The sequence below is a fragment of the Nilaparvata lugens genome, chromosome 3, assembly GCF_014356525.2.
Source record: "Nilaparvata lugens isolate BPH chromosome 3, ASM1435652v1, whole genome shotgun sequence".
NCBI lineage: Eukaryota > Metazoa > Arthropoda > Insecta > Hemiptera > Delphacidae > Nilaparvata > Nilaparvata lugens.
Genome location: NC_052506.1, coordinates 77873890 through 77887611, shown reverse-complemented (window position 1 = coordinate 77887611; position 13722 = coordinate 77873890). Strand labels below are relative to the sequence as shown.

Here is a 13722-nt window from a genome sequence, read left to right as displayed (position 1 = left end):
CTGAAGCCACAAGTGAAATAGAAAATGTAGTTGGACATATACAGTACGAGCTTTGATTCAGTAAATGTACATGGATATTTTCTTCATGGTATTTTCGAATAGAGAATTTTTCTCAAAAGAATATTAATTTTTGAAAAACTTATTCGTTTAAAAAAACTCAATTTCAGTTTTTTTATTTATATTTAATATTATTGATTACCTACTTATTCCATTATCTCACAAAAGTAATAATCAAAAAAAAGTTTTAGGCCTACCGTACTGTTTTTGCACAATCTTAAAAAAATGATACCCCATTTCATCATAATATAATGTGACGGGGTAATAAATAATATTTAATGATATATAAATAGTATTTAAATCAATAAAAATTATTATTGATATATAGACTAGTAGTATCAATAAAAAGCTTTTATGGAGAAACAACCAAAATAAATTCGTGTTGCCATAATTATATAATAGCTTACTATAATAGAAACAATCAAAGCAAAAGATTCACGTTTTCAATTATTCTACTGACCTGGGCAATAGTAATTTTAGTGAAACCCTTCATACTCCAATATCGCTATATACATCATCTACTTCTGATCAAAGAAATAATGAGACTATAAAATATTATTCATTGACCGAGCAAAGCGAGGTCCAAGATTCAAGTTGACTGTTTTGCTTTTCTCTTGATGTGTGTTCCGCATTTACAGCGAAACACTGTATTTACAGCCTGGTTGCACAAAATCCGGTTAAATTTTAACCGTGATTAATTTCACGAGAACCAATCAGAGAAGACCTTTTTGATGAGACGGCTTCTCTGATTGGTTCTCGTGGAATTAATCACAATTAAAACTTGACCGGCTTTCTAGTTTTTGGAAAATTTAATTTGAACGTGGACTATGTCCCATTTTGGCAAGCAAATTTTCCAACTCCAGCTGTTTAAAGTATAGAACTTAGGCATTAAAAACCAATTTGCAAAAATAGACGAAATACAGCTGACTCAATTTGTGTTTTCTTCAGGATAATAATATTATGAGAGTAGAGGAATTTTCTCCATACTCCAATATTACCTACGGTACTTGCTTTCTTTGTAAGGGCTACTCGTATTTATATAGGCCTAATATTGAATGTAATTTATAATCCAGCTGACAGTTGATTTATTTTTTAATAGAATAACTAGTGACCCCTGGGTTATAGAACTCGCTCATGAACTGTTGTATTGATCTCTGAAATCCGCAATTTGTAATTATACCCTGATTTAATGAGAATTATTATGGAAACAGTTGAATATCTCTTTTACAAGTAGTATGATATGACATTAGGTTCCATGGGGATCCTATTCCAATTGAAAAAACTACTTTCTATCGCTTCAAAACTATACTCATCCAACTTCATTTTTCAAATAGGAAGTGGTCATATGATACATGATTTCGATACAGAATTTAAAAAGAAAATTAATGACAAAACCTGCACATATATCTGAAAACGTTTCAATGATCTCAACATTAAAGATAATACTAATAATTAATTGATCGAGCGAAGTGAGGTCTAAGATTCAAGTCGACGGTTTGGCATTTCTCTTAATGTTTAAATGTTTATATATATTGCGCATTTACGGCGAAACGCGGTAATAGATTTTCATGAAATTTGACAGGTATATTTATGTTCCTTTTTAAATTGCGCGTCGTCGTATTTAAAAGGTTTTTTTGGAAATTTTACATTTCAAGGATAATATAAAAGGAAAAAGGAGCCTCCTTCAGTGAAAATCAGACTATAGAATTTTTCATCATAAATCAGCTGTCGAGTTGACTATAAATTGCATGCCATGACGCATGCAATTCAATATCTCTATATAACTTGGTAAAAAATTAGCATCTGTGTAGACTATAATTGCATGTCTCATTGAATACTATTTTTATGCACTATTAAATAATAGGATGCAAAGAACTTATAACAGCTCGTCTGGGCGCCTAGATGTCTTCTGGTTTTCTTGCGCTAAATTCTGGAAAGCGTTATATCTTAATTAAATCTTGTGTAAGCATGATCTGATCAAATAATAAATAGTTAGTATCAGTGTGGATTTGCTTATGGTTTGGGACGTCGTTATAACTGCGCGAGGTCTACTGTTCACAGAACTACTAGTGATACAAAATGAAATATATGGTACCTACATTGAATAATCGAGTGTTAGTAAACACTAATAGTAGCTCTACTCACAATAATTTTAACACTGAACAAAAAAAAATTGTCATAGAAAATTTGTCAATGTCATAGCAACTGCTATCACAATTAGTATTATCAATTACGCGTATTTACCCAGTCAATAGACAGGCAGACAGACGTTAACATTAATATAGAACTTATAAATGAATATTATGTTGAGTATTATTCAGCTGAAATCATGTGTCGGCGCATAAAGGACAGTCAGTGTGATACCAGCCTGCCAAATAGCATCAGCTTTTTTAAATGAATTGAAAAATTACATAATAGCATCTAATTAATTCCAGCTGACTAAATTATAAAAAAATCTAAACTTTTTCTTCTTAAGCACTTTCAATGTTATTTGTATATCCTGAAAAAGGACGATGGAGTTAGGTCCGCCGCAAAGTAGACCCACGTTAATCCACGAAAAGCAACCCACGCTGTGGAATGTTTTTTAAACCATTGCTATAAAATTATTCATAATCAATCAGCTGACAATTGATTATTCATTGCATGTATTACACAGATGTCTAGAGAAGCCTATCAATGGTTTACAAAACATCCCACGGCGTGGGTTGCTTTTCGTGGATTAGCGTGGGTCTACTTTGCGGCGGGCCTTAGTGAACTCTGCTGTCCAACGAACTTGACCTGTAAAAAGGTTCAAAGAATACGTGTTCAACATTTGAAGCTGATTGATCAATTCTCTCTTATTTATTGTAGAACATACAAACAGATGGACAACGACTTTGGCCTTCAGTAAGTCAAAGGTGAGAACTCGCTAACGCTCGTCAATAAATCATTGCAATTGTTTATTTATTTTATTACTCAGTGAAACCTGGGCCCTGTTTCATAAAACTTATAAGGCACGTAATACAGGATCACCATTCCAATTACATGCTCAATACAGCTGATAAAATCAGCCGTTCCTGTATTACAGGACTTCCAAGTTTTTTGAAACAGGGGTCTGGGGCCTGTTTCATAAAACTTACAAGTCCTGTAATAAAGGAGAATCACCATTCCAATTACATGTTAAATATAACCGATAAAATCAGCTGTTCCTGTATTACAGGACTTCTAAATTTTTATGAACAGGCCCCTGATTGTATTTCTCAACTTTCAACATTATTTATTATTGGATGTTGAGCATGCATTGTAAAATGTCTTATTGCAACAAAAAAATTTCTGTCTCATCATAGAAATATGAGAGATACAAAAAGAGAGATTCAGAGTATAATTAACTTTTAAACTTTCTTTTAGAAAACTCAGAATACATTTTGAAAATTCAAATTTCCAATATATTTTTTAAGCTTTCAAATGTATTTTCATTTCTGTCAAGGTATTGTTTACAAAAATCAGATATATTACTTTTGTAAATTATAAATTCACACAGGAGGTGCTAGAATGGAATAGGATAGTAATAATCAATAACAAATTCGAATAAATTCAAATTAATTTTATTTATCAAAGATATAATATTATTTGCTACAACTGTATTTGCTTACATCGTAATACCTGTCTTACAGACAGTAGTTTCATAAACTTGAATACTTGGCTAAGATGAAATACTAGCTTAGAATGCATTTCAGTTCTCTCAAACGCGATTCTTATTGTCCTGTTAGTGTCATCCCTCACTCATCCACCATTACCCTCCATATCATGGTAACAAAACACCATATCAATTTTATCCACTGTCCTCAGTAGCCTGATCTGAAAAAATAAATTGATATCAGTACCAGAAATTTAATAAAATTTTCTTTTATCTTGGCAGCCACCAACATTTGTGACATTATTGCATCAAAATTGTATTCCAAAAGCAGTATATCACGACTTATACAAGATGCTAACATTTATTATCATGAATGCAAAGTGGATGCCGGTTCAGTGGTGAATGCCAAGAATGGCTTCTCCAAAACTTGAAAGTAGACTATAAAACTTGAATACTAGGGACATCATGACAAATGCTCTATGTTTAATCTACAAACATCATATAATCCACTGATGATGATGTCTGTTGCTATGCTATACTTGTTAAGTTGAATAACATTTTGTCCAAATGCTCTTTGTGGGTGGAGTTAACTTCATTGTATATAAGAGTACTAAATCTTATTATATTGAAGTTGCCAATCTTTATTATATTAAAGCCACATAGACAAGAAATTCACAGCCAATGCGGCTGATTGTCACGGACAAACAACCTCGAAATCAATTAGGGAACGTACTGGAGGCTATGGGAAAACCTCCAAATCACGAAAATTTCACCTCCTGGCCCCCTAGAGACCCCCAAATTTTTTCGACATTTGAAATCAGCATCGCACAGAAAATTCGATAAAAGCTTTTTTGTTCAGCCCCCGGAGATAAGCCTATAGCCATAGTTCAATTTCAACCGAATTCAAATGGGGACCCGGGAAATTGAGTTTTCATCGAAAATTTGAAGTTTTCCCAAATACGAAAAATTCCCAGCCAAACTATAAGATCGCTGTGAAAACTGAATACCAAATCTGTTGCATACTACACTGGAGGCTACGGGAAAACCTCCAGACCTTCCAATTTTTCCCCCCGGCACCCCTGTACTCGCCCAAATATTTGGGACACATTTAAATTTGTTTCCCACAAAAATTTATTTCAAGCTTTTTTGTTCAGCTCGCCAAGTTAAGTTAATAGCCATAGCTAAATTTCAATCAAATTCAAATTGAGTTTTCATCGAAAACTGTGTGTGTGTGTGAGATCTTTGTAACGTGTCGCGCCTTTCCTGGCATCATTCCAAGTTGTTTACTGACCAGCAGCTGTGATCTAATTATTGAAGAAAAAGAAGAGGAAGGAGGAAGAGAAGAAGACAATTGTGCGGGCGGAGCCCGCATCCCAGCCGGAGCGCGAAACGCGGAGCCTGCTACCCAACACTATATAGTCACAAAAGACAATTGGGCGGGCGAAGCCTGCCTCCCAGCCGGAGCGCGAAGCGCGGAGGCTGCTAACCCACCCTATTGGGGGTGCAGGGGGCGAAGCCCCCTGCCGAGCGCGAGTTTCTAAAGAGTTGCTAAGTGTTCTAAAAGAACACTTCCAACTTCATGAGTGTAAATCTTTTGATCAGACCCTTGTCTGATTCAGCCGCCTTCATTAACTATTCTACTATGAGATTTGTTGAAGAGTTTTCCTCTCACATAGAGCATTCATTTTATAGTGAGATATAAGCTGCGTACACATATTCGTGCTTCCAACCCGCACCGAGCACGCTCCTCCCTCGTACCGCCTCGTACCACCATCGAACCACAGTCGGACCGCCCCGCACCCATCATGAACGTTACGGAAGATGTTAGATCTTCTCGCGTTCCCCGGTCGAACTACTCTTGCTCCCCGGTCGATCATCAATCGCTCTGCTGGAGTGACGTTCGGTTGCGGAGCAGAGCAGTCTGTACGCACTTATGACACTACAAAAAAAATGTTTCTTATCCATTAGATTTTACAGTACAAAATTCAGGTAGACCTACTTTATAATGCCTGAATACAGGCGAAGTCATAGAGGTCTTCTTTAAGCTAAGGTAACTTTTCTCCATTCATACAGATAAGTGGTTATACACAGTCAAATCCTGGAATGTGACAGAAATTAATTGTTGATGAAAACATCTGAAGGCCACTTTTAATACGTCAGAAATAAACCCTCCTCTAATCAGTTACTCAGCACTTATGTATACAGCAAGTTAATGAACATTCCGTTCTTATAGTCCAGTCAAGAAAAGGCTATAAGGGGAATGTTTGGAAGACAATAATTTTTGACCCTACAGTTCTGTTTAGGGTAGTAAGGAGGTAAACATATCAAAAGTCCCCACCCCTACCCCATGTGCTAAGGGGGTGTGGTGGTTCAAAGGTACCATTTTTTGGTTTCTCGCATATAATCTAAACTATGAATCTTACGTACATAATTGTTATTTACAAAATTTAAGCTTACATAATTTCTTACAATATTCATCTCACAACTTTTTCTATGCGGTATCTTCTCTAGTTTTCGATATATCCTCTCTTGAAGGTGTAAAATTTTTGAAAAAACATGTTTGCCTCCAATATATTTCAATTTTTGCTCTTATAACTTTTTAAAAATCGATGGGAAAAATTCATGCTGATTATGAGCTTATAACGCATTGAATTGTCTTCAATTTGATATATAATTTCACACTTATACGCATTTCCCTATAACTGTTGCAGCAGCATTAGTGTTGATTGTGAAATCTCCATTTTTTCAACAATAGACCAATTGACAAAGGAATTTGGAGGGAATGTTTTAGACACAATTTTTGACTTTGCAGCTTTGTTAAGACTAGTTACGAGAAGAACATATCAAATTCCTAACTCATGTGGTAAGGGATGAGGGTGGTTTGAAAATTGCATTTTAAGCGTTTTGCTCCCACGCTCTTATCTTGAGAACAATGTGTTCAACTGACATAACTAACTATTCAAAAATGAAGCTTAATAAATTCTCTACACTTTTTGTTTGCTGGAATTTTGTGATATTCCAAACAGTTACCAAGATATTCGCTCTTGAAGGTGTGTAATTGTTAAAATGACAGGTTTTCATCCAATGTTTTGCTCTTTCAGGGCTTATAAATCTCCAACAATGCATCATAAAAACTGATGCTGAGAGCATTGAATTCTCTTTGAAATGATGCATTATTTCACTATTCCAAGTTTTCCTTTCATTGTTGTAGCAGCTTCAATGTAGGGGGTGAAATTTTCATTGCTGCAACAATTGATCGTTTGAAAATCACATTTGAAGGGGGGTGTCTGTGAAACAATTTTTGACTTTGCAGCTTAATTTGGACCAGTTAGTAGGTGAACATGCCAAAAGTGTGCATCTTTATCTCCTCTGTTGAAGGTGTGGAACCGCTGAGTGAACACTTGCTGCAGCAATGAAAATTGCACTTTTCTATGTTTACCTCCTTGAATACCCTAAACAGAACTGCGGTAAGAAATTGTCTTCCAAACATTCCCCTCTATACCCTTTTTTGAGCATCCATTGCCTGGACTATTATATTAGCTTTAGTATGCTGCTTGATAGGCCATAAATTAATAGTTAATACTGTTACTATTGACTTGACAGTTAGTAGTAACAGTTGAATAATTGTAAGAAAAGCATAATAATGTCTCCTCAAATATTACTTACAATTGATATGATGGGCAAATGCTTTCCTGAAAAACCACAAATATGAATAAGAAGATAGTCACATCATACAAGGTGGACCTGAAAAAACATTTTAATTTGCATTTTAATTCAGGTTTCCAAAATTCAACACTTGTGAAAAATCATAACTTATTACTCTTGAAAGTTTTAATTTTTGGAGAGATGAATTTAGAAGATTTCCTCCTCTCTTTGAAATTCAATGGATGGACAGGAAATTTTATCTGTCCGCCAGTTATATTGGACGGGAATTGCAGGAAACTGAAAAATTAGGCGAACCAAAACTTATGATTTCTTGATCATCCTCATGGATCAGAAGGTGAAACACTGATCAAATGAATGTAACCTATAATTGGTATAGAGAAACAAGTTTAGACTATCTGGAAATATTTCTCAGATCTTATATTATGTTATCTTATCATAGATTGGATTATTTCAAACAGTTGAGGCAAAACAACAAATCTGTGCGGTGGGGGGGGAGGCATGACCCTCTTGTTCCAGAAAAACATTAGTTTGTTACTCATAACATAATGAGTTAATAGAGTTAAAACACGAGGAGAAAAATTAATGTTCTTGCAGCTTACTGATAGCATTGTAATGGCGACGTTTTGAATAAATCATTTAGGCCTACTGCAGGTTTAGGTTTTATCAAGTGTTTTGTCTCTCCTGTAAAATTATGAAACTGGACAACAGGCTTAATCGAAACTAACTTCCTTCAAATTAACTTCCAACTTGGGATCGACATGCGCAGCAGAGAAGGCACACAGTGGCAGGATACAACGGCTGCCATGTTGCCGTTATGTGTATCGGCCAGCGTTCTTCAATTTCCAATGAGTATTCAAGTCAAGCGCTCTTTATCAAGCGCTCTGGAACTTCCTCTCTGCAATAACAGACTCGACTGAGTCTATTCGACAAATTGACAACTACGCTTCAACCTATGACCACAGAGGAAAGAAACACTACTTATTGTTTTACTACTTTATGCTTATACACTACCTACACTACTTTATGCTTATTCCGTGCTATGACTCAATCCATCACTGCAATTTACTGCAGTCATCCATCACTGCACGGCCATTACTGCAATTGGCTCATCTCCCTCCATTTATCTGCGCCGCAAATTTCTCCAAGTCTGAAGAAGATTTACACGAAGTATAGTTGTTTTAATTTGTGTTTATAGTCTTTTATTTTATTTGAAAAGTCATCAAAAAAGGGTACCTACAATGATGTTATTTTTAATATAAAAATAAGTAGCCCTGAATACATTTCAAGAAGACATTACATCTAGTAAATGTATTTGAATGTACATCACTCTCATAAAAATAATACAGAAAAAATTATTCATGAATGAGAATTTACGAACTGTATGATACATTATTGGAAAGAGAATAGATTTCAATCATGAATGAACTTGCTACATTTTTAATTTGAAAACAAACTACTTTTATAAATTCATTAAAAGAAAAGAACTTTTCAAAGTTTTTAATTTTTTCTCTAGGGTTTTTGGAAGGAATAATTATTATTATCAATTAGGTAATAATTATTAAATGCCAATGCCTTGCTAAATTATATAGCCTACGGTAATTAGTTTATTCTATAATAATTTGTTCTAGAAGATCTGATGGAACAGTACGGTATGTTCCAAAAGGAATGCATGATTTGACTTTTCAAAGCTTGAAATCCCCATAGATCGAATAATAGTGTTTTTAGCTGCTACATAACGGAGATCTCAAGCAACAGACGCCCATTTTACACATTGCACTGTAAATGAGTGGGAGTTGCTGGTGGGATGCCCTCTAGATATAGGGGGTACCGAGGAAATCAAATACCCGGGGTGGACCAAAACCAGGCAAACTGCTGCCTTGCAGATTAGATTTCTTTATTTATGTATGTTATAATATTGACTGGCTTATACACTAATTTACATTAAATGACGGTAATGCTAATTGTTCAACAAATTATACAAACTATAGATAATTAAATTAATCAAACAGAATAAAGATTGAATGCAATTAGAATAATGATAATATAAAATTGTAATGTAACTTCATAAATCGGCGGTGTTTCAACAAATACTTGTCGATTCTTCAAGAAGGATATGAAATGATATCCTTCCCAGCAACACACGATCGGGTGATCAGTAAACACAACGCAGACGGAGATCAGTGGATATTCAAAGGCTAAGGAAAAAAATTTGACCTCTGCCTTGTAGTTTGGTATTGGCTTACCAAAGGCTAGGGAGGGACTAGCCTTCTCTTCTCCATATAATTATAATTAGCTTTAAATTTGGAGGCCACTAATGTCTTTGTGTGTAGCGTGCTTAGCTATATGGAGACAACAGTAGGTTTTCCACTAGCTCAATTTGCTGTTGCAGAAACACAGAATTAGAAATGTATTCAAGTATTGGACAATCCCACATTACTAAAAAGCTAGTGGCAGCAAACTATTGCTCCTGTGTGTAGACTCTTACCAGATTTGTTTCTCATCTGCCCGCTTGGTCATGCATAAGCATGATCAATCTTTTACTAGCACATAGATGCATTCAATGTTATCACACCCTTAAATAGACAGGATGACAATAAGAATATGAATTCTGATGAAAAACCTTATACCGGAAAAATCATATATGGAATAAAAAACAATAAATTATATGAATTGATAAGTGTTAAGCGATGCTGATTTTTAAGGTTATGTTGAGGAATCTTTTACTGGCACATAAAATAATGCATTTAATTTGTGATCACACCCTTAAATAGCGGGATGACAATAAAACTATGAATTCTGACAAAAAACCTTATACCGGAAAAATCATATATGGAATAGAAACAATAATTATATGAATTGATAAGTGTTAAGCGATCTGATTTTTAAGGTTATGTTGAGGATCTTTTACTGGCACATAAAATAATGCATTTAATTGATCACATCACCCCTTATATAGACAGAATAACAAATGAATAAGAATTCTGATAAAAACGTTACTTCTAAATAATTATATGGAATAAAAAACAATAAATTTATATACTGTTTTTTAAGGTTTATGTTGTAGAAGACTATTTCAAAAACTCACCTCTCTATCCTTTTTCTAACTATAGGACAAAATACTATACCAGAAAGTAACAATAAAATTTAAATATTCGTTTTCTAAGTTTAATTTTTTGGAATGATTTAACATATATTTACAGTTTCCCTTTGTTATTTTTTGATAATCAAATAGACCATTGACTACCAGCTTGACCAACCCAACGACTTACCTATTTGCATATACTTTTCAGGTTATGAAAATGAATTATCCGATTTTAATTCTATTTCTCCTGATAAGATCTATTTAATAATATTTTCATAATATTCAAAGTTGGAATGTCCAACTTTTACGTATTTTATCGCAACTACATAATATCCTACCCGATATCGAGTAAATGCAACGATGCTATCGTTCATACTAAACTAATAACAATTATAAAACAATGATTTACTCACTTGAATACATGAATTAACTCTTGTTTCGTTATGAATTTCAAGAATAAACACAGACCTGGTGTCAAATACCTTAGTTATTTAGAAGGCTTCCAACCATGACATGCACTGCACACACTAACCGCCAATTATAAACTTCACTTTGAAACTTCGAATAAGATTGTTTCAGTATTTCACATTAAAAATGTATTATATATTTTACATGCAAATAATGCTTGAGTTTTGATTGTTGAATACGCTCTATTCTTGTCTCATTGCACATTTTCGATCGATACTTAGTAAGGTGGGTACATTAATATTTATTTAAAATACAATATCTATACTGTGTTGACATTTCTGAAAATATCTTTATATCATTATTTTTTGTTATCACAAATTAGTCCAGGCAATGAATGCTCAAAAAAGGGTATAGAGGGAAAACTTGGAAAGATAATTTTTGACCCCCACACAGTTCTGTTTAGGGTAGTAAGGAGGTAAACATATCAAAAGTCCCCACCCCTACCCCTTGTGATAAGGTGGAGGGGTGGTTTCAAGGTACCATTTTTTGTTTTCCGTATGCAACTCAAAAACAATGTATCCTAAGGACTTGACTGTCATATAACAAATTAAAGCTCACATAATTTCCTACAATATTCATTCTATAACTTTTTTCATATCTTCTCTATTTTTCGAGATATCCGCTCTTGGAGGTGTGACATTTTTGAAAAGAATAAGTTTGCCATAATTTTTTTATATTTTTGCTCTTATAACTTTTTAAAAATCGATGGAAAATATCCATGCTAATTATTAGCTTATAGAACATTGAATTCTCTTCAATTTGATGCATAATTTCACACTTTTACGAATTTCTCTGCACCTTTTGCAGCAGCTTTAGTGTTGAGTATGAAATTCCATTTTGCAACAATAGACCAATTGACAAAGGAATTTGAAGGGAATGATTTAAACAAAATTTTTGACTTTGCAGCTTTGTTGAGACTAGTTAAGAGGAGAACACATCAGAAGTCCCCATTCCTCACTCATGTGCTATGGGGATGAGGGTGGTTTAAAAGTTGCATTTTTCAGCGTTCTGCTTCCACGCTCATATCTTGAGAACAATGCATTCAACCGACATAACTAAAAACTCAAAATAAAGCTTGATAAATTCCCTACACTTTTTGTTCAGTGGAATTTTGTGATATTCCCAACAGTTCCCGAGATATCCTCTCTTGAAGTTGTTGATAATACTAAAAGTTATTGAATGTCACAATTTGAGGCTTGACTTTTATTTATATAGATTATGGATAACTGTAAATAAAACAGGTCAGTTATTGAATAACTAAAATTTATTGCAAATGCTCTCTATAACAACATTAATAAACTTAATTCATATTCATTTAGAAATGAAACTAACTTTATCAATAATTACATTGGTAAGTATATTATCTTGTTTATTCATTCTCAATTCACAGATTGTCGTAGTAGACCTCACGCATTTTCTCATCCACAAGTATCTGATGTCACCTGTTCTAGTTTGTTGATTCAGTTGAATCATAATTTACTCTTAAAACTGTCATTTGTTTTATCCAAGATCAAAAACTCACTTATGTTAATAAAAACTCACTTATGAGATAATAAACTCAAGTTCACCTTTGAATTTGTATCCCATATGATAATTTATCCAGTTCCGTGATAATCTTTCCATCTGATAAAAATATTCTCAACTAATTTTAAATTAATTTGTTCAATCAAGAATATCATAATTTCTCCAGCATTATTTAGTTCATTTGATTATTTTATATTTTATTTTCAATCACCTATTGAATTTGTTTTTCAAATGTGGGAATATTGATACTGAAGGGCACGCATCATAAAAAATATTGAAACCCTACCTTATAGAAATAGACACGGCCAGACATCTGTGTAATCATGCAATGAATAATCCACCTGTCAGCTGATTGATTATGAATAATTCTATAGTCTGATTAATCCTATCTTCAAAGTAGATGTTATATGATATATACTGTAGTAGATGATATATACTGATATCAGAGTATGGAGGAATACTCCTACTCCATATACCATACTCCTACTCCTACCTTTCCATATTATCATTAAAATTCAAAAACCTTGTGTATACATCGACGCACAGTTGAAAAAGGAATATTCCTGCCAAATCTCATCGAATTCTATCAACTCTTTTGGACGTAATCGCGTTACATACAGACAGACAAAAGAAAATCAGAGTTAAAAAATAGACCTCACTACGCTCGGTGAGTTATCTGCTTCCATATGATATAAGAAATACCCAGTCTGAATCAATTTGATGAAAAAGTTGAATACTGACTGGCTAGTGATGTCTTTTTTAATCCTGGTGTTTATTAAAGTTTTTGTAATATTTTGAATTTACCGAACATCAATGTCATGTATTTGTTTAATTACCCATGCCAATAAATTATTAATTAAAAAATGTTGTAGATTCGCATAATTATATTAATACCTACACATTACCCAGTAAATCAAGACTAATTTCTTAAATTAAGAGAATTCATCTCTATAGCATGGAGCAGGGTTTCACCAAGGACACTATCATATACAGAAATCTACTGAAAGTGAGAGCTCCACAAGTGTTTCTAGACCTCGGCAAGGATGGTGAAGCCAGGTTAAGGCTGACTATGACTATAGTGAGGTTCATGTTATAATGGCAGTGGAGAAAGATAGTAGAACAGCGTTGCCAATTCTCTGCCTTGTCACTGTCTTCTATGGAGGATATCTGCTACTGATATATCTGATGTAATATTAACAGAAAAATATTGTTTAGAGTGATCGATTATATTTTATTCCTCATGAAAATATATTTGCCAAAGATTAAATACTAAATTTTCATAATTATTGAGATTGAATGTTTTGTTGAG

The 13722-nt window shown here is 33.7% G+C and overlaps 1 long non-coding RNA gene across 1 annotated transcript; it reads right to left on the bottom strand.

Annotated features, from left to right (window-relative positions):
- Positions 1 to 3625: 3625 nt before the first annotated feature.
- On the bottom strand, positions 3626 to 7372 carry LOC120350587. The gene is made up of 2 exons (XR_005570916.1): positions 7340 to 7372; positions 3626 to 3894 (listed from the first exon to the last, which is right to left on the bottom strand). It is a non-coding gene; the product is annotated as an uncharacterized LOC120350587 (long non-coding RNA).
- Positions 7373 to 13722: the final 6350 nt, after the last annotated feature.